We start from the raw sequence: 19,035 nt of genomic DNA, 5'->3' as shown, positions 1-19,035 counted from the left end.
ACCAATAGATGTTAGTTGTTCAATCACCATATTGAACATGTTTAATAGATCTGCCACAACCATTCCTTTGTCCATCTTCAAAGAGTACAACTTCTTTCTCAAGAAGAGCTTGTTTACTAAGGATTTTCCTTTATAAATATCTCCCAACTTCTTTCACAAAGAATGTGTAGTTTTCTCCTCATGAACATTCAAGAGAACAGAAACTGCAAGACATAGCCTTATTAGTCCTTTGGCCTTTCGATCTGCTAAAACTCAATCTTCTTGCTTTATGCCTAAAGGCTTCTTACCAGACACGTCAACCCATAAATCACGATCAAACAATATATCTTCAACTTTAAGTTTCCACAACTCAAAGTTTGTGTCATTGAACTTTTCAATCTCTACTCTCTCTGTACCTACCATCTCAATTACCAGATAAACACTTTCCAAACTCTCTCTCACTAGAAACAAATTGACAGAGAAAACAACCCTACCTGACAAGGATAACTCAGGCTTTGATACCACTCGTTAGGAAAGCTATTTGTGGAAAACGCCTTCCAAATGCCAATTTACAAGGGAATTATAAAAGATTGTAAAGCTACTTTAGAACATTGAGATGCATACAAGATAAACACAGTAGACCAGATTTAATGTGGGAAATTCTTTCGGGAAAAAACCTACCACCAAAAAAACCCCGAGAAATTTTGTATTACAGTAAACAAATTACATACAACAAACTCTGGTTTTGGACAGGGTCACAGGGTCAGATTGTATTACAATCAACCTGACTTTTACCATTTCAGCGCATTCAACCTAATGAATCCTGTAGTCATTTATACACCGCAATTCGTTATGAAATTTGGTGCATTAATTGTCATAGTACAAAAACGGTTATTGACAGTCTCAACAGGTCCCTCCTCTAGTTTGCAATCTCTTCAATATCGGATCACTCCCTTCGACCTCAGAAACTCCCTTCGGCATTAGGGCCTAGAGTCTTGCCTTCGGGACTCGGTCTCTCGTGCCAACTTTACCGTAATGCTTCACCATACTGAAATGACTTAAGTACAAGATTTTCTGTACGGTGAGTTCACCTCCACCGTACAGAAGATTTCACTTCCACCGTACGGCGAGGCCTCCAACTCCAACGTACTTCGTTACTCAACACAAGGGAGAGATCTGTCCACGATTAATTTGTCTCCATTCAACAGGGATATCATCTATGTGTGTCATGATGATTTCAGTTTTAAGATACGGTAAATTGGATCCAGAAAGAGCAATAAAGGTCACAGGGTATGTACATTCAGTTTTATGAAACACTGATTATACGATCAAATTCAGACTTTTCTAGGATTTTCTTTGTATACACTTGACCATTTATATGTGGGCAGTGAGCTTATTTGGATAATACCTTAGTGTTATTTGTGCTGAATTTACTTTCTCTGATCAATATAAATGTTGGGTTTTATAATCTGCGGCAGGGAAATTGAAAAACCGAGATCAAGATTGAGGTGGAAGTAAATTGAATGACAATGCACTTTCCGCAGGCTTCAATTATACCATGCAATACCAATGCCAATACCAATGTCATTCACTCTTCGTGTCAATCTGAATTTCCCAACATTACGTAGGAAGGATTTTATTGAGGAAGCGCATCAAAGTTTTCTCACTAGGCAGAACTCCACAGTACATTTTTTTGTCAGTCTCGAAAAATTGCCAAACAGTATTACCAGGGCTGCGCTTTCACAGGCTAAACAAATCCTCTCTCTCATTAATCACAGGAAATTTTCATTTGCTACACAAACAATTTTCCAAAATAACCTTATCAACATGTATGATAAGTACGGTAATGGTGTAGATGCGCGTAAAGTGTTTGATGAAATGACAGAACGAGACATCTCCTCATGGAATACCATAATTGCAGCTTACCGAAGACGAGGTTATCAACACAAGGCATTGGCTCTGTTTCACCAAATGCAACAAACATGTGTTCAACCCGATCGATTCACCTTTTCCAGCATACTCCAAGCCTGTGCTAAAATAAGGGCTTTGGAACAGGGTATGAACGCCCATCGAGGTATAGTGGAAAGGGGTTTTTTGTCTGATATCGTAATTGTGAATAGCCTGATAGACATGTATGCAAAATGTGGAAGCGTACACAAGGCACGCGAACTGTTCGACAAAATGCCTCAGAGGAGTGTGATCTCATGGAATTCTATGATTGCAGGGCATGCTCAGAACTGTTTACTTGAGAAGGCTTTAAGACTTTTTGATGAAATGCCAGAGAAAAATTTGGTTTCGTGGAATGTCATGATTGCAGGGTGTGTACAAAATGGTGATGTCGATCAGGCTTTGAGGTTTTTCAAAGAAATGCCTCGACCAGATGTCATCTCATGGAATTCCTTGGTTGCGGGATATGCGCGGGAAGGGTTTGCTGAAAAGGCCTTGGAGACTTTTAAACAAATTCGATTGGCGGGTTTAAAGCCGAATTATTCAACCTTTGCCAGCATTCTCCCAGCCTGTGCCAAAATGGGAGCTTTGGAACAGGGTATGGATGTCCATCAAGCCATAATCGAAAGCGGATTTATGTCAGATGTTGTAGTTTCGAGTGCCCTTGTAGATATGTATGCAAAATGTGGAAGTATACAGAAAGCTCGTCAACTGTTTGACAAAATGACCAAAAGAAACGTGATCTCATGGAACACTATGATTGCAGGATATGCACAAAATGGGTTTTTTCAAGACGCACTCAGACTCTTTGAAATGATGAAGCAGTCTAAAATGCAGCTTGACCATGTAAGTTTCGCTAGTGTTTTATTTGCATGCAGCCATGCTGGTTTAGTGGATCAGGGTTGTAAATACTTCAACGACATGACTGCCATATATTGCGTTACGCCAATGCTTGACCATTATGTGTGCCTGGTTGACCTTCTTGGCCGTGCTGGTTATCTTGAGGAAGGTCTCAACATTATCATCAAAATGCCCATTAAGCCTATGGTGGTTGTTTGGATATGCTTGCTTGGTGCCTGTAGATCATATAAGAATATAGAGTTAGGAGTATTTACAGCAAATCTTCTTTCTGAGATGGATTCTGGAAATACTGCAACTTATGTTCCTCTGTCAAACATCTATGCAGAATTGGGCAGGTGGGATGAGGTTCAAAAGGTGAGGAAACTGATGAAAGACAGAGGAGTTAGAAAGATGCCTGGATGTAGTTGGATAGAAGTTCATAAAGTGGCACATTCTTTTTCCGTAAGAGACAAATCCTACCCTTAGGCACAGGAGATATATGCAAAGTTGTCTCAGACAAAAGAACCAGGGTGTCTTCCAGAGGTAAGACATATACTAAATGATGGCGAGGAAAAATAAAATTTCCTTTGTCGATGACAGTGAAAAGATGGGCATATTGGGCAGTTGAATTTGAATTGCTATACATACTACTGGGACAATTTTTTTGAGTTCTCAAGAATCTCCAGAGCATGTGTAGGCTGTAACATTGCAACCAAGTATATCTCCAAGATTTCCAAGACAAATTTCTGTGAGAGATGTGAACAGCTCTGTCAAATAATAATAAAAAGTCCATATCCTTCAAGAGATTATAGGTGATGCTTAGTGAAGTATGCATCAGGTTGTATCAGATCTGCAGCCATAAGAGGGGATTAAAGTTTCATTTGTTGTATTCAAAATGAGTTCTTTTCGAAGATTTTGTACATCTAGAACTTTTTATCGACTTCATCAAATCAGATATGTCGATATACCTTTAACTGTTTTTGAAGAAGCATGTCACTAGTAAATTTAGGCTTAAATTTCGACACAAAAAGGTCAAAATTTCGACAAGAGTAGGTCGTTAAGGCGACCAAGCTTGCTGTCGGTCTTTTTTGGTCGATTTTTCGCCACATACATTTTGCGTCGAAATTTCGACTACATAAAGGTGGACTTACCGATGCGAATTTGGTCGATTTCCCTGGTCCAAGCTGAAGTGGTATTTCCTCATTTGCTAGCGGTGCTCGTCGAAATTTCGACGTAAACCTTCATAATTTTGCGTCGAAATTGCGACGAATCCAATTTACATTTCTCCGTCGGTGGCATACAAGCGACGCCAAAGTGGACCAATTTTGCGTCGAAATTTTGACCAAAATATTGCATTTGCATCGAAATTGCGACGAAAGCAATTTACATTTCTCCGCCGGTGCCATACAAGCGATGCCAAAGTGGAATGGTTTTGCTCGAAATTTCGACCAAAATATTGCATTTGTGTCGAAATTGAGACCAAGATATGTAGAAATTTTGACGAGCTATCCCATTTATTGTAAAAGCTTTGCTCTCATAGGAGCCTTCTAAACTGCACAAAACTTGATTCTAAAGCGTAATTGCTTGGTGCATGAGAGTTAGGGTATCGTGCACATTTCTACCTCCACACCATTGTTTCATTCGTCACATGATTTATTTCATACAAAACAATGGGAAGGAGGAAGAAATGTGCACGATATCCTGAGTCTCCATCGAGCAATTATGCTTTATAACTCAAATTTTATGCAGTTTAAAAGGCTCCTATGAGAGCAAAGCCTTTGCAATAATTGGCCAAGCATGTCTAAATTTTGGTTCCTGCAGGGAAGAATAAAATTAGGATATTTATCAGGAATGAAAGCCAATAATTTCATCTATTTTTCAAACAGATAAATGTGACAAAAAAACTTATAGTCCCAATCACATCATCATAAAAGTGCATATATAACTATAACTATGTCCAAAACCAACATAATTTACAAATATCCACAATTCAAATATTATCCTTTGATGTTTTCTTTAATGCAAAGTTTTAAGTCAACTATGATATCGCCTTGGATGTAATACCAAACTGTCATTAGGCTAAAGACTGCAACAAGATTTACGATTTTTAAATGCAAGGAGAACTACCCAACCAAAGTAGAAAATGACATGAAAAGTTAACAATCTATCAATTAACAATCTAGATGAAGTATTTCTAGCAATTGAACTGTACATTATAGAAACAAAAAATTGCCTTAAAATTGACACCTCACCAGTTGTTCATTTGCATCCGTAATGGCTTCACAAAAGTTGAAAGCTTACGATTTGTCAAGAACACAAAAGGCACTCGTAGTTCAGCTGCATCAATAAAACTAAAGTAATTCAGTTGCATGGTGAGGGCAAGAGACTGTGAATATCGATTGTGGAGTTGTAGATAGGTAAGCAATAAACATTAAAAGGTAGTATAAGATTTTAATAGCAATTGTGACCTTCACAATTTTTCTCAGTAGTTTTGGGTCATTAAATTGGATAGAAAATTGATAGTAAAATGTGAAAGAGAACATACATAATGTCACATCAAAATAAGTTTGCATCCTACATATGAGTATGCATCAAAATTGAATTTTTACCTCCTCAATCTATCTGTATCAATAAAGAAATAAGACGTTTTTGTAATACAAAATTCTCGAACCCTATTCGACTGTAATCTTTCAAACCTGCAAAATAAAACAAAAGCCATAAGAACTAAAATAAAAGGATTTATTTCTAACAAACTATCATAGATGCTTTGTATATACCTTAGGACATGATACAAGTTGTTTCACAAGCAACACTAAACATTCCAATTTTTTTCTCGTTTACTAGAGTGATGATAAACTATATGCAAAGTAGAAATAGTGCAGCATAATAGATGATTAGTATCTACAATTTTTAATACTGAAAATTATAAAGAATGTAATACTCACAAGTGTTGCTGCCTAAGAGAATGCAACCCAAGTTTATCATGATCTCTGTAGCATTCATTGCATTGGGAATATCCTACTTATTTGCAAACACTAGTAACACTACATCTCGTAGTTCATCTTGCAAGAACAAGAAACTTAAATGATAAAAAAAAATTCTACGGATAACATGAAAATAATTGTTAAAAGAATGAGGCCAATTTTACACATAATAACCAAAGTTGCAATGAGAAAGACATGAAATCTTCTTGATCCATTTTCCAATTGTGTTTATACAATCCTAAAAATTCACTTTGATAGTTCTAACTAATTATTGTTGGAAGGATTTTATTTGCTTCATCAAACGAGTGTATATTGTAGTCTTGGCTTCTTGTATTTTTCAAGATAGTATCATTACTCGTCTAGTATTGTTCAATCTGAAAGGATGATATTGATATGTTGTTTTTCTATAACAGCCAAAACAAGGGGTTGTTAACCTTTACACAAACAAGGGATGAAAGCATAAACATAGGGCATCAACAACACAACAAAATAAACCTTTTCCTATGCACTTGGACAAAAGTCTAAGCAACGCTATTGTTAGGATTGCAACAAAGGAAACCCCACTACAACCTATCAACAAGGCTCAAGAGTGATTATTTAAGAGTCAGCATTATCAGTAGAATTTTGTTCAAAATAGAAGTGGGAGCAGTAACTTCAACAACATAGGCCACAAGGCTAGCGGGCATCGCACCTGAAATATGGTCTAACATCCAAAATTGTGACAAGAATGGAAGCAATAGAAGTCTACCTCAGACCAACAGCATGCGGAGCATCAATATAATCAAAAAAGTTTCTTCTTCATTAGAAAACAAGTCCTCAAAAGGAAAATCTAAAACAGAATCAGAAGCTCTAATTGTCAAATGGTCATTTTTCACGACTGTCCATCAAGTGACAGCACCTATCCAACACATAATGGCAATCATTAGGCATGTATCCTATAGAGATGCAATCTCTACAACAAAATGGAAAACCCTCATATTCAATGCTTCACCCATGGCCTCTCATCAACCATGATTGAAGTGGAGAGATCTCTATTTCAACTAGAATACAAACATAGAATAGCCCAAAATTGTACTAGATCCATCCAATTTTAGGAACTAGCAAAGGGAATTTCCAATGGGCTCAGGCAAAACAACTCACAAAAGTGAAATGAAGATGAAGAAGGAAAACCCAAACATAACTCACATAGGTATAGCTCAATGTCACCAAACATTAGGGACTTCAAAGAATTAGTCACCCAACGGTGTAAATCTTAGAGGCACTAGAGACTTTAAGAATTTATAGACCATACTTTTGCACTGATAAAAATCCATGTTATCACCACAAAATAGGACAAACTTTGCATAAGACTTGACAGCCCAAGCATAGCTCCTTCAACCAAAATTTGACAGACAATTATCTAGAGCATTCAGCGGGTCTAGAACCACCAACAAGAGCAAACATCCTAGCACCTAGAAACCTAGCTTAGCGCTACACCAGGAGAGTCAAACCCCAACAAAAACCATCCAATGGATCTCTTCTGATGGGGTGTGTTACGAGTATATTAAGTTCCCCTCTTTCTCCAGAGTGGAAAACATCATGAATTTTGAGTTCAGATCTACGTTATGTAATACTGCTTTACTCATGTTTAGAGACCCTTACAGTATATTCAGAGATACTTATTATATCTACTCTATAATAAATGGCAATGTAATAGCATACTAGCATCAGAGTTCATAACCCACATCAAAAGTGGTTAGTTACACAAGAAGAAGCATTGAACATGGGACATGAGAAACAAATTCAGATTGATTTGTCCTCTATTATTAGAGGATCATAGTAAGGCACAACACAAATTCTCAAATATAAATAATAGTCAACTGTCATTTTACTTAGATCCCTATGAAAATGTAGCACTGAAATACAATATACATTGGAGTTAGGAATTTGGTTGACAACCAAAATCAATTGAATTGAAATAAGAAACTTCACCAAAGAATCAACTAAATATGTAATTTTAAGCATATTTTGCTACTCAAAATGTTATGACTTCTTCCTTCTTGACCTTAAACTTGTGACATTTTCTAGTTTTACGGGGGGAAACACGATCTCTCCAACTGTTAGTTCTAAATGGCTTCCACCTTAGGTGCATAAAGTCTTTGAACTAGATAGATAAAATACACAACCATGCTGAAGACCATGGAAATAGAGGATAACATGGAAAATACCAAACAACAAGTTGGATGATGATGAAGACTAGAGTAAAGGTAGAAGATCCCAGACATCATCAATTAATACCAAACTACCAAATGGAGTATACAAACTTGAAAAGATAAGACACACCTTACAACTAAATGAAACTCTAGAAGCTACCATCAAATGGCATGACTTTGAATCATTACCAATAAATGAATACAACATAGAGCAACTACTAGATATGGTATTTCTACTCATTTTTCAAATGAAAGAGTTCAGTAAGTATGCAACCATGACTAAGGAAAGTGCAATTTCACACCATTTGCCATGTTGATGTTGAGATACAGACCTGTGCAATCCAATCTCCTAAGGAATAGACAACACCACGTATTGCCATCTTTGCCAAAACAAGATTTGTCATAAAGCGATGTTAGAATACTTACTAAAATGGTCATAAATTATGTTGTTATAGTAAAAGAATACTTTAACTTAAGAAAAAAAACTATACAATATTAAAACATGATATTGTGCTTTAAAAACTAAAAAGGTACTTGTAACGAAGAACTTCATTTCGACTTGCTAATTGGTTGTCACTATTAATTATAAGCTTATCTTTAAAGTTTGAGCTTCACTTGGTTTCCAGAATAGTTAAATATTCTCTACTTAATAGGGCCAACCACATGAAGGTGGAAGCTCATTTCGCCCCTCCACTCCCCTCCCCTCGCCCCCCCAACATCACTCTAAATTCCCTATTAACATTTAATAACATTCAATTCATCCATTTTTGAAATATAACATTCAATCATTATAATCACATGATAACATTCATTAACATGTAAAATTCATAAACACACAACATTCATGAATAATTCAAAAGTAAGTCATTCATGAATAATTCATTAACACAATATTCACTAACACCCAATATTAATGAATAATATTCGCTAACACAATATTCATTAACAATATTCAAGAGTAAGTCATTCATGAATAATCATATCTTTTTTGCTTTCTTGCCGTTTCTTTTTTTCATAAAATTTTAAAGAGGAATATCAATGTCCTCGTCATCTCCATTAACATTTAATAACATTCAATTCATCCATTTTTGAAATATAACATTCAATCATTATAATCACATGATAACATCATTAACACGTAAAATTCATAAACACACAACATTCATGAATAATTCAAAAGTAAGTCATTCATGAATAATTCATTAACACAATATTCACTAACACCCAATATTAATGAATAATATTCATTAACACAATATTCAAGAGTAAGTAATTCATGAATAATCATATCTTTTTTGCTTTCTTGCCGTTTCTTTTTTTCATAAAATTTCTAAGAGGAATATCAATGTCCTCGTCATCCCCATTAACATTTAATAACATTTAATTCATCCATTTTTGAAATATAACATTCAATCATTATAATCACATGATAACATTCATTAACACGTAAAATTCATAAACACACAACATTCATGAATAATTCAAAAGTAAGTCATTCATGAATAATTCATTAACACAATATTCATTAACACTCAATATTAATGAATAATATTCATTAACACAATATTCATTAACAATATTCAAGAGTAAGTCATTCATGAATAATCATATTTTTTTTGCTTTCTTGCCGTTTCTTTTTTTCATAAAATTTCTAAGAGGAATATCAATGCCCTCGTCATCCCCATTAACATTTAATAACATTCAATTCATTCATTTTTGAAATATAACATTCAATCATTATAATCACATAATAACATTCATTAACACATAAAATTCATAAACACACAACATTCGTGAATAATTCATTAACATGCAACATTCAATGGTAAGTCATTCCTAAATAATTCATTAACACCCAACATTAATGAATAATATTCATTAACACAATATTCATTAACAATATCCAAGAGTAAGTCATTCATGAATAATCATTTCTTTTTTTCTCTCTTGCCGTTTCTTTTTTTCATAAAATTTCTAAGAGGAATATCAATGTCCTCGTCATCCCCCTCATGTATTGGTTCTAACACATGTCTCCTCATCCGTTCAGGAACATCATGAGACCATTGCACCAAAGGGGGGTCCATTGTAATAACAAGTACTCCATGAGTTAAATTCGCACCATTTTATATTAGTGAATTACGAGTTTTTATTTAAGTAAAAGAACTATAAATCAATAAATTAATTTAAAAGAACAAAACATAGATTTTCTTTACCTGAATGTGTGACATGATCTACCTGCTGATCAGTCTGAACATCCTCCAGCACTCGTTTAGCACGACATGATTCTATATCCTCAACACAAAAAGGTTACACCAAGTTCAATTAAAAATGTTAAATTGTATTAATAATTATATAATTAGTTTTAAATAACAAATGAGCACCTCCATCGATAGTATAATGCACATCAGGGGCTTCATGATGCTGCGTATGATCTGTGTCACGATTAACAGGCTACATTGCAATGTCATGCACATTATTATCAAATAAATTGTTGCTCAAGTATTCAATTTCTAATATATATGTTGGCATATTTACCTGTGTACATGATGCAGGAGATTGTTCGGCTGGGGCAATGTAAGTTTGTTGTAGGCATTCAACCACCGTTGCATAGCCTTGCTTGAAGGCATTTTTTTTGTGTTCTTCTGTGGCCTCTAGATTAAAATTAGCGCCCTGCATTTTTTTATTAATTAACAACATTATTTTCATTTTATAAATCATTTTTATTTGCAATTCATTTATTGCTACTTACAACGCATGCTTTGATTTTTGAATATCCCCCAGAGCCAAGTCTATGCTGCCCAACCTTTTCTAGCCTCACCTTTGTTGCCTTTGATGTGTCCTGCAACCTATGAAAAGTTTGAAATATGTTAGATGATATAGATATAAAGATCAGTACTAAATAGTGGATTATTATATATTATGAAGGTTTTAGCATAAAGTAGCATGTTCCACCAAAAATATGAAAAAATGGAAGAAATTATAGCATCATACATTTAATTGACATGTGTAATCATGCTATTTATCCATGGAGTTCATGCTAAGTATTTATCCATATTCTAACATGCCTCTCCATAAAATTACACATCAATTTTGATAGTTTATATTATCTATTGTCACATAAAGTAAATGATAAGCTAAAAGTTGAAACAGCTAGTAGATTTTATAGATTAAATTTTTATCCCTACATTCCACACTCAAAGTGTTTTTATCCCCAAGGCTACAACAGGTATAAACTTGAGAGAAAATGTCAGATTTCAGATTGTTTTAGTAGCATTCCTTTTTACCGGTAGCTGAAAAGTAAGTATTTTTTTGTTTTCAATTTAAAAGACATCACCTTTGTGCATCAAGTGCTTCTTTAGCCTCCACACTGCATGGAATTGATTTTATAAATGGTGGTTGTAATTGAAACAAAATCCCCACTGATTTGCTAAGATAACTAGCAACTAATAGGAACTACCTAGCATTGTTCCAACAGAAGACTCATGACTTAAGACTTGTCTTAATCTATGTTTATTTTGATTGCTTCTAGCAGTGGAGCACCATTCAGAATGTTTGAGAAGATCATAAACGTTACATCATAGTTTGGAGGATGTTTCGTATAGTCTACATCCACAATAAACGATTTCAAAGCTGACACTTGGATAGAAAATTGTTTAGATAAGCTTCAACTATTCTTAAAAGTCACATAGTAAAAGAAGAATTAAGGATAGAAAAAAATAAAAAGTCAACTTTAACACTTTTACTGTAGAAATTAAGAAAATTAGTATGTGATCATGTTTAAACCATTCGCTTTAATAATGCCACATAATTTTGATCCTATAAATAAGGTATAAGAGTTTAAGAAACAGTAAATTTCATAGAGTGGAAAGAAATAGCAGAAATTATCAGCATTATTTATAAGAATGAAATTTGGTTTAGAGTTTTCCAAAAAAAAATTCATAACTTTAAATGCTTGCAAACAAATGCTTTCATGCAGATTAAAATAACATAAATTCTTACACTTGTAGGGGACATGGCCAATAATGGAGAATGCACGCACAACTCCTCCAAATAAAGAAAGCATTGTAGAACTTTGACATTAGCAAAATCTTCATCATCAGAGCAGGTGATTGTCCTGATTGATTTCACTTTTGCAAAATGTTCTAGAAGTTGAGTGTCAGTTTCCAAATAGAGACATTTAGGTAAACAGAAGCTCACCATTATCTTACTGGACAAACTACAATCAATAATTCTAATGCTTTCTAAGAGTGGAAAATTCACATCCAGTGTCATATATATATCATTGACATGTCGGAGGGGTGATACAATCAAAAGATCAAAACTAAGTGCTAAATATACAATGAATCTTATGATCAATATAAAGATACAAAAAGGAACAAAAGATAGCATGGACCTAACTACAGCCTCCCCCCTCATCACCAAGAGGAGAAGGAGGAGTAACATCTACACGTGTAGGAGACACTACACCATCAAAAGCTCAAGCATAATCAAAGAACCTTGAGACATGTTGAGCTAGAGGTACTACATTTTCATATACTACATAATAATGAGCAGCCCGTGAGGTATGATGACAAGTCTCATCTGGCTCTAACTACAGGTCTCAGGTATGATTACTATATTATATTACAATTATTATATATCATTATATATTACAATTACTGAATATCATTTATCACCTATACTGCTAACACGTACAACTATGGTACATGTAGTTGAGCATTACTATATTTTCAAGACATAATATAGCTATATGTGAAGTTATATATCATTGACAATTCACATCCGGTGTCATATATATATCATTGACATGAGCAGCCCGAGAGGTATGATGATAGGTCTCATATCGCTCTAACTCTATCTATCTCTTTAGCTCTATGATCTCAGACCATAGATCTACTATCGCACAGTTCCCCTCTTCTAGCTAGTCATGCATCTCTAACTATAAATTGCACCTGTAACTTGCCCACCTACCTCTGAGAAGTCCTCAATCTCTCCCTCACATGTCATAGAGAATCTTGAGTTTGTGCTAATACATCTCCTATGGGTGAAACCTGTGGAGGCTAATTTGGCATGTCATCATCCCCTCCTCCACCCACATCCTATTGTGGTGGCTCCTCTACCCTATGTCTCCTGGCATCACCTCCTACTACACCCATGGTGCTCATCTCTTTGTGAGTTCTCACATGAGTAGGCCTATGTGCCTATTCATTGTTGCTCGATCTAAGATCCAATCTAGTAGTATGAGAAGGAATTGTAACAAGAACTACCAGTGGCCATTATAATGGTCTCTTCTCCCTCAAAGGATGTTCTTGTGGTTGTTGAACACCAAAGTGTGGTGCCTAACTAACTACCCCTATAGGATCAGTTATATGAAGAAATGAATGTGTGGCCAAATGCTCTATGTACTAGGGAGTGACACCATCATTCACTACATCTAGAAAGTAGTCCCACCTATAAATGGTAAGGCCACTAACATCTTCCATACATCTAATTGGGTCCAATCTAGGAGAAAAGCCTTTCTTTACCTCCTTGGTGAAACAGGTGTAACTACAGTACTCCTGTGATATACTATATTGATAGTTGAACTGTCTCTAGACATGGGTTAGTGGAAATCTCTCTATCTTCAATGAAGAATGGCCATTCAATGGCTAAGATACCAACATGAATCCTAGCTAGGAGAAGACATCATCTTATGGCTCTATGCCTAGCCATGGTCTATAGGTAATATACATCATGTCATCCAAATGAAGTCTCAAATAGTTTGTCTTACCTAGTGTAGGCTGGATCATCTCTCCACAATACCAATAAATATAAATCTACAAGGGTTGTTGTCAGTCCTCAAAGATAGGAACGTGACTGTTGTCATTAACTTGTGTTTTTGGCATTGAACGTGATGCTTATTACTTTTAGGAGATTGACCATTACTAAAATTCTTGCAAAGTTTTTCAAAAAAATTGTACTTGTCATTACAATTACTGAATATCATTTATCACCTATACTGCTAACACATACAACTATGGTACATGTAGTTGAGCATTACTATATTTTCAAGACATAATATAGCTATATGTGAAGTTATAAGTGCACTGTTTATATCTTCTGTGGGATTTATGCCCAGATTGAGATATATACAGTTGTGTCAGCATTGAGATTGAGATTTATAGGCAATTGTGTTAGCATATGAATTTAGGATTTATAAGCAGTTGTGTCAGTTATATCTTGTGTAGGATTTATGCCCAGATTGAGATTGAGATTTATAAGCAATTGTGTCAGCATATGAATTACATACCTTTCATTAATAGATATATTAAATTGAGCTAGTTGAAATTGTTGATACTGAAGTTGAACCTTAAAATTTCTCATTAATGTACTGCTAGTTAATACTATTGCATACCTTTTTGGATTTGCCGGTGTACTTTCTTTTGGACATTCCCTTTTCTCCTTTGCATCCAAAATGAACTCATTCCAATCCCTCACTGAAACAAAGGGAGGACACTTGTACTTCGAGTTTAGGACGAGTCTCTTTCTATATGTGTCCCTCACAACCTTAAGATGTCTGGAAGCTTTTTGTAACAATTTCTTATGATAAAAAATATTACTACCAAACTCATGCTCTATATCTTTGATGAGCTCATCTTTTAATTTTTGATCTTGGTAGTTCCACCTTTTAAGAAAAAACACAAAATTGTTAGATATAGCTAGTATAAGAAAAGACCCAAAAGAAAGGAAAAATGTTGCACCAATTAATGATATGAAAAAAAAATAGTGGGATAAAATTAGTTCAGTTATGATGTTCCACCTTTTACGTATGGTGGGCCCGAATCTTCGTAGCGTGAGGTCATAAAGCCTCCTATAAAATGTATCGTTTCCTGCAAAAAATGTCATGGGATAATTAATAGTAAGAACCATTAAAATGAATCATGTGAAGAATACTTTTTACAGTGAATAACAAATACATAAAATGAGATACATTTCATATTTTTAGTGATCTATTTCAGGGTTGGAGGATCAACTTGACCAAAATTGACCAAAAAAGAAGTTTGGAAAAAATTTTAAAATGTCTAAAACCAGTCAAACTCTACCCAGGGTTTTGTTGCTGATGTTCTGAAACTAAAAAATGTACTGTAACTATATTAATCAGTATACCTTGAAAAAAAAATACAGTGCATAATACATATAACTTGCCATGACCTTCATTTTTTGTCATTCTTAATTGATGTTGTCACTGATCATACCTGGGATATTATGGAAAACAAATATTGCTAAAATAGACAGTGAAGCTAACAGTGAGCACTCTAAAACTCTAACAGGCAATAGCAATGATGTGGGAAACCATTGAAAACTGAACATTGAATATGAAAGAAGACTCCCACTTTTGGTTCTCTATACAAAAATTGGTTAGTATCTTCTACTGAAAGCATGAAATTGCAATGTACCGAATTACTAAACTAGAGAATTACTGGTATAGACAAAAGGTCATTGATAATTCAGATGATCCTACCAAACCACTTCCTATCATGTTTACGTCTTGCAAGAAAATCCTTATTACAATATAAAACAATATTATTTAAAGTATCTGGAATCTAAGGACATTTCAAAGGCATTGATTCATCATTGTCAATCAACAACAATGTCTGCATAACTCCCGTGCTAGAAATACGGGTAGCTCTAGGAAATGATAGTGAATTATCACCAATACATGCACTATGATCCACATTTGGCGGAGTACCAGACGATGCATCTCCTACCACAAAAAAAACAATACACTATGTTATGCACCCAAGATTAAAGTACATATTATCAACTCATAATTAACACAAAACCAAATATAGAAAAATACGGATTTACCAGCTAGACGTCCCCTTGTTGCCGACATTGTAGTCAGCAATCTCATACAGGCGTCCGTCAACCTCTTAGGAGTCTCCTGCACTAGATGACTTGAACAATACATTGTTAGCAAAGACATTCTGAAATAATAAAAGTAAGAGTTAAGAAGTTTTGAATGTTTGAAATAAAAAATTCCTTCTAAATTGTCAACAAAAAGATTATTTTACCTGTGGTAGTTGGAGCTCTACTACTACTAGCCTCACCGCGTGTCCTTGACCAAGTTGTGGATCAGTTGCCAAAAATTCCTGTATAACAAGAATTTAGTAGTTAATGTTTCTTACAACTCTTTAAAAAAATTGCATCAATAACGTATTTTTGCCAATATTACATATTTTACTTCACAACATAAAAGATTATAAAATACAAATCTTTATTAAACTTTTCTTATAACTAAATATTCATTGGAGCTTACTTCATAACGACGAGCTTGCGCTCTCAAATCTGATAGCCTCTTCATCATCTCCTCGGATTCCATATTTGCCTCATCCAAAATTTTCATTGCTTCTAAATTAATTTTTCAAAATTTTTTCTTCAACATTTTTATGAAATCAGGAGTTTCAGCAATATCCCCATCAGAAGGCGTAGCTAGTGGCTCGACACTTACTAATGCTACTTTACCCTTATCCTGAACATCAAATTGTGAGAGAAATATCAGTAAAACTATCATAAAAACTAAAAAATCGTAAATAAAATAACGTAATAATATAACATTTTTCAACTATCTCATTTGTACAATTTCAAAAAGGTTTACCCTCGCTGAAGAAGGGGTGGGAGTAGCATCCTGGTGACCTCTATCATCTGTTGGATCCATATCGTCCTATCACAAAGATTAAACATAAAAAATTCAGCCAACTGAAAGCAATAGACAACAAAAAAAAACTTATTAACAAAATGGTAAATAGTACTTACACCGTAAATAAAATAACGTAATAATATAAGATTTTTCAACTATCTAATTTGTACAATTTCAAAAAAGTTTACCCTCGCTAAAGAAGGGGCGGGAGTAGCATCCTAGTGACCTCTATCATCTGTCGGATCCATATCATCCTGTCACAAAGATTAAACATAAAAAATTCAACTAACTGAAAGCAATAGACAACCAAAAAAAAACTTATTAACAAAATGGTAAAGAGTACTTACAACCCTCATGATAGTAACTTTGTTTGTATCTATGCGATTTAAATGGTAATTGATTAGTAGCTCTTCCCCTGCACTTATTGATTTTATTGCACAAACAAAAACTTCATTCCCCTCATGCGCCTCAAATATGCAATTGGGTTGCTTACTAGTTGAAGAATGTCGTGTACTATTTATAAAACCTGCAATATTACCTATTGCTTTTGGTCTCCAATCAATTTACATAGCAAATCTTTTACTTTGATCATTTTCTTTCTATTGTATATAATTAGCTGATACCCCATACCTACGCATACTTTTTTTTATACTGAACAATCTGCATCGAATCATTATAATTGTAACATGGACCGACATACTTGAACAATTTGACAACTTTTCTGTAACCTACCTTTATCCCATCCATGGAAAATAGGCCCGAACCATGTAATGAGGATGGAGCAATGCGATATATCCTCTCATTAACACAAAAATCTCTGTTAATTGGAGGTAGCTCATTGGGTACCCATTCTTTCTCAGTGTGTGAGTACCAAAAGGGCACCTTGATGTCGCCTTTGGTCTCATCATCATAAGAACATGACCCCCTATTAGCAAGGAAAAATTGCATGCGTTTATCAAATTTCTTTCTATTCTTTTGACCTCTAGTTGATCTCCCTATTTTAGCCGTACTACATGTAGAGCTTTCTTCTACCAGTTCCTCATTTCCCTCATTCGATGTAGATATATCCGACAAGTACCTATTTGGTGGGTCTTGCAATCCATCAAATGGAAAGTGAAAGTGACAAATATCAAATGTAGTAAGTTGAAAGTGATTATACAATTATATTTCTATATGGACCTTCTTTTTCTATATATACATTATATGATTATATAATATGTCTATTTATAACATACGTGTTCAATGATAAACAAGAAGAATATAAGAAAATTATGTCTATTTATTGACTTATACCTGCTGATCCATGTCACTGTGCACAATCCACGCCAAACGGGTCAAATTTCTTGTAGTCAATTGACTGTTTGCAAAAAGGGTGACAATCAAACACAATATAAACATTGGTAATTATAAATACAATATGTTGTAATCATTGGAAATGAACACAATAAATATGTAATCAAATTTCCTGAATATGTTAATCATTTACTTTAAGTTAGCTAAAAATTACATGATATACGTTTGCTACAAATAACTTAGAAGACAACATGAACAATAGGCAACATCGCAAACATGAACAAATTTCCCTTATATATGAAATGCAAGATTGTCAACAAAAGGGGTGGCGATGTGCCTATAGTCAATTGACTGTTTGCAAAAAGGGTCATAATCAGACACAACATAAACATTGGTAACTATAAATAACATATGTTGTAATCATTAGAAATGAACACAATAAATATGTAATCAAATTTCCTGCATATGTTAATCAATTATCTTAAGTTAGCTAAAAATTACATGATACGTGTATGCTACAAATAACTTAGAAGACAACATGAACAATATGCAACATCATAAACATGAACAAATTTACCTTATATATGGAATTCAAGATCATCAATAGAAGGGGTGACAACATTTGTAGTCATTGATTATTTTCATCATCATCATCATCATCATCATCATCATCATCATCATCATCATCGCCATCATCACCATCATCATCGCCATCATCATCACCATCATTGCCATCATCATTGCCATCATCACCATCATCATCGCCATCATCACCATCACCATCACCATCATCATCATCATCATCACCATCATCATCACCATCACCATCACCATCATCGTCATCATCATCATCTTGATCTTCATCATCTGCTTCTTCATCATCTTCAATATCTTCTTCTTCCATAACATTATACTTTATCGGCCTTCCTCTTGGATCAATTCTAACAACAAATGACCAACCCTGTTTATGTGGAACCTCTGAGTAAAAAAATTTCCCACATTGGCTTGGAAGAACATAGGGCTCATCTCTAACTGGCTCAAACAACCATGTATTGATCATTGTAAATTCATTATCATGTTGAATAACCGTTCTATCTGGATCATTTTGATTTAATCGTAA

At 34.4% G+C, this 19,035-nt stretch overlaps 1 pseudogene across 1 annotated transcript; it reads left to right on the top strand.

Moving 5' to 3' along the window:
- The first annotated feature begins 912 nt into the window (after positions 1–912).
- Positions 913–3,716, top strand: LOC149555694 (pentatricopeptide repeat-containing protein At2g13600 pseudogene; annotated as a pseudogene). Its single transcript, XR_016364543.1, has 2 exons — positions 913–1,269; positions 1,458–3,716. The product of XR_016364543.1 is annotated as a pentatricopeptide repeat-containing protein At2g13600 pseudogene (transcript).
- Positions 3,717–19,035: the final 15,319 nt, after the last annotated feature.

This window comes from Cupressus sempervirens, chromosome 5 (assembly GCF_028749045.1).
Source record: "Cupressus sempervirens isolate cs-2001-9-10 chromosome 5, ASM2874904v1, whole genome shotgun sequence".
Classification (NCBI taxonomy): domain Eukaryota; kingdom Viridiplantae; phylum Streptophyta; class Pinopsida; order Cupressales; family Cupressaceae; genus Cupressus; species Cupressus sempervirens.
The sequence above is the reverse complement of the archived record's forward strand: the minus strand, read 5'-3'. Positions and strand labels throughout refer to the sequence as shown.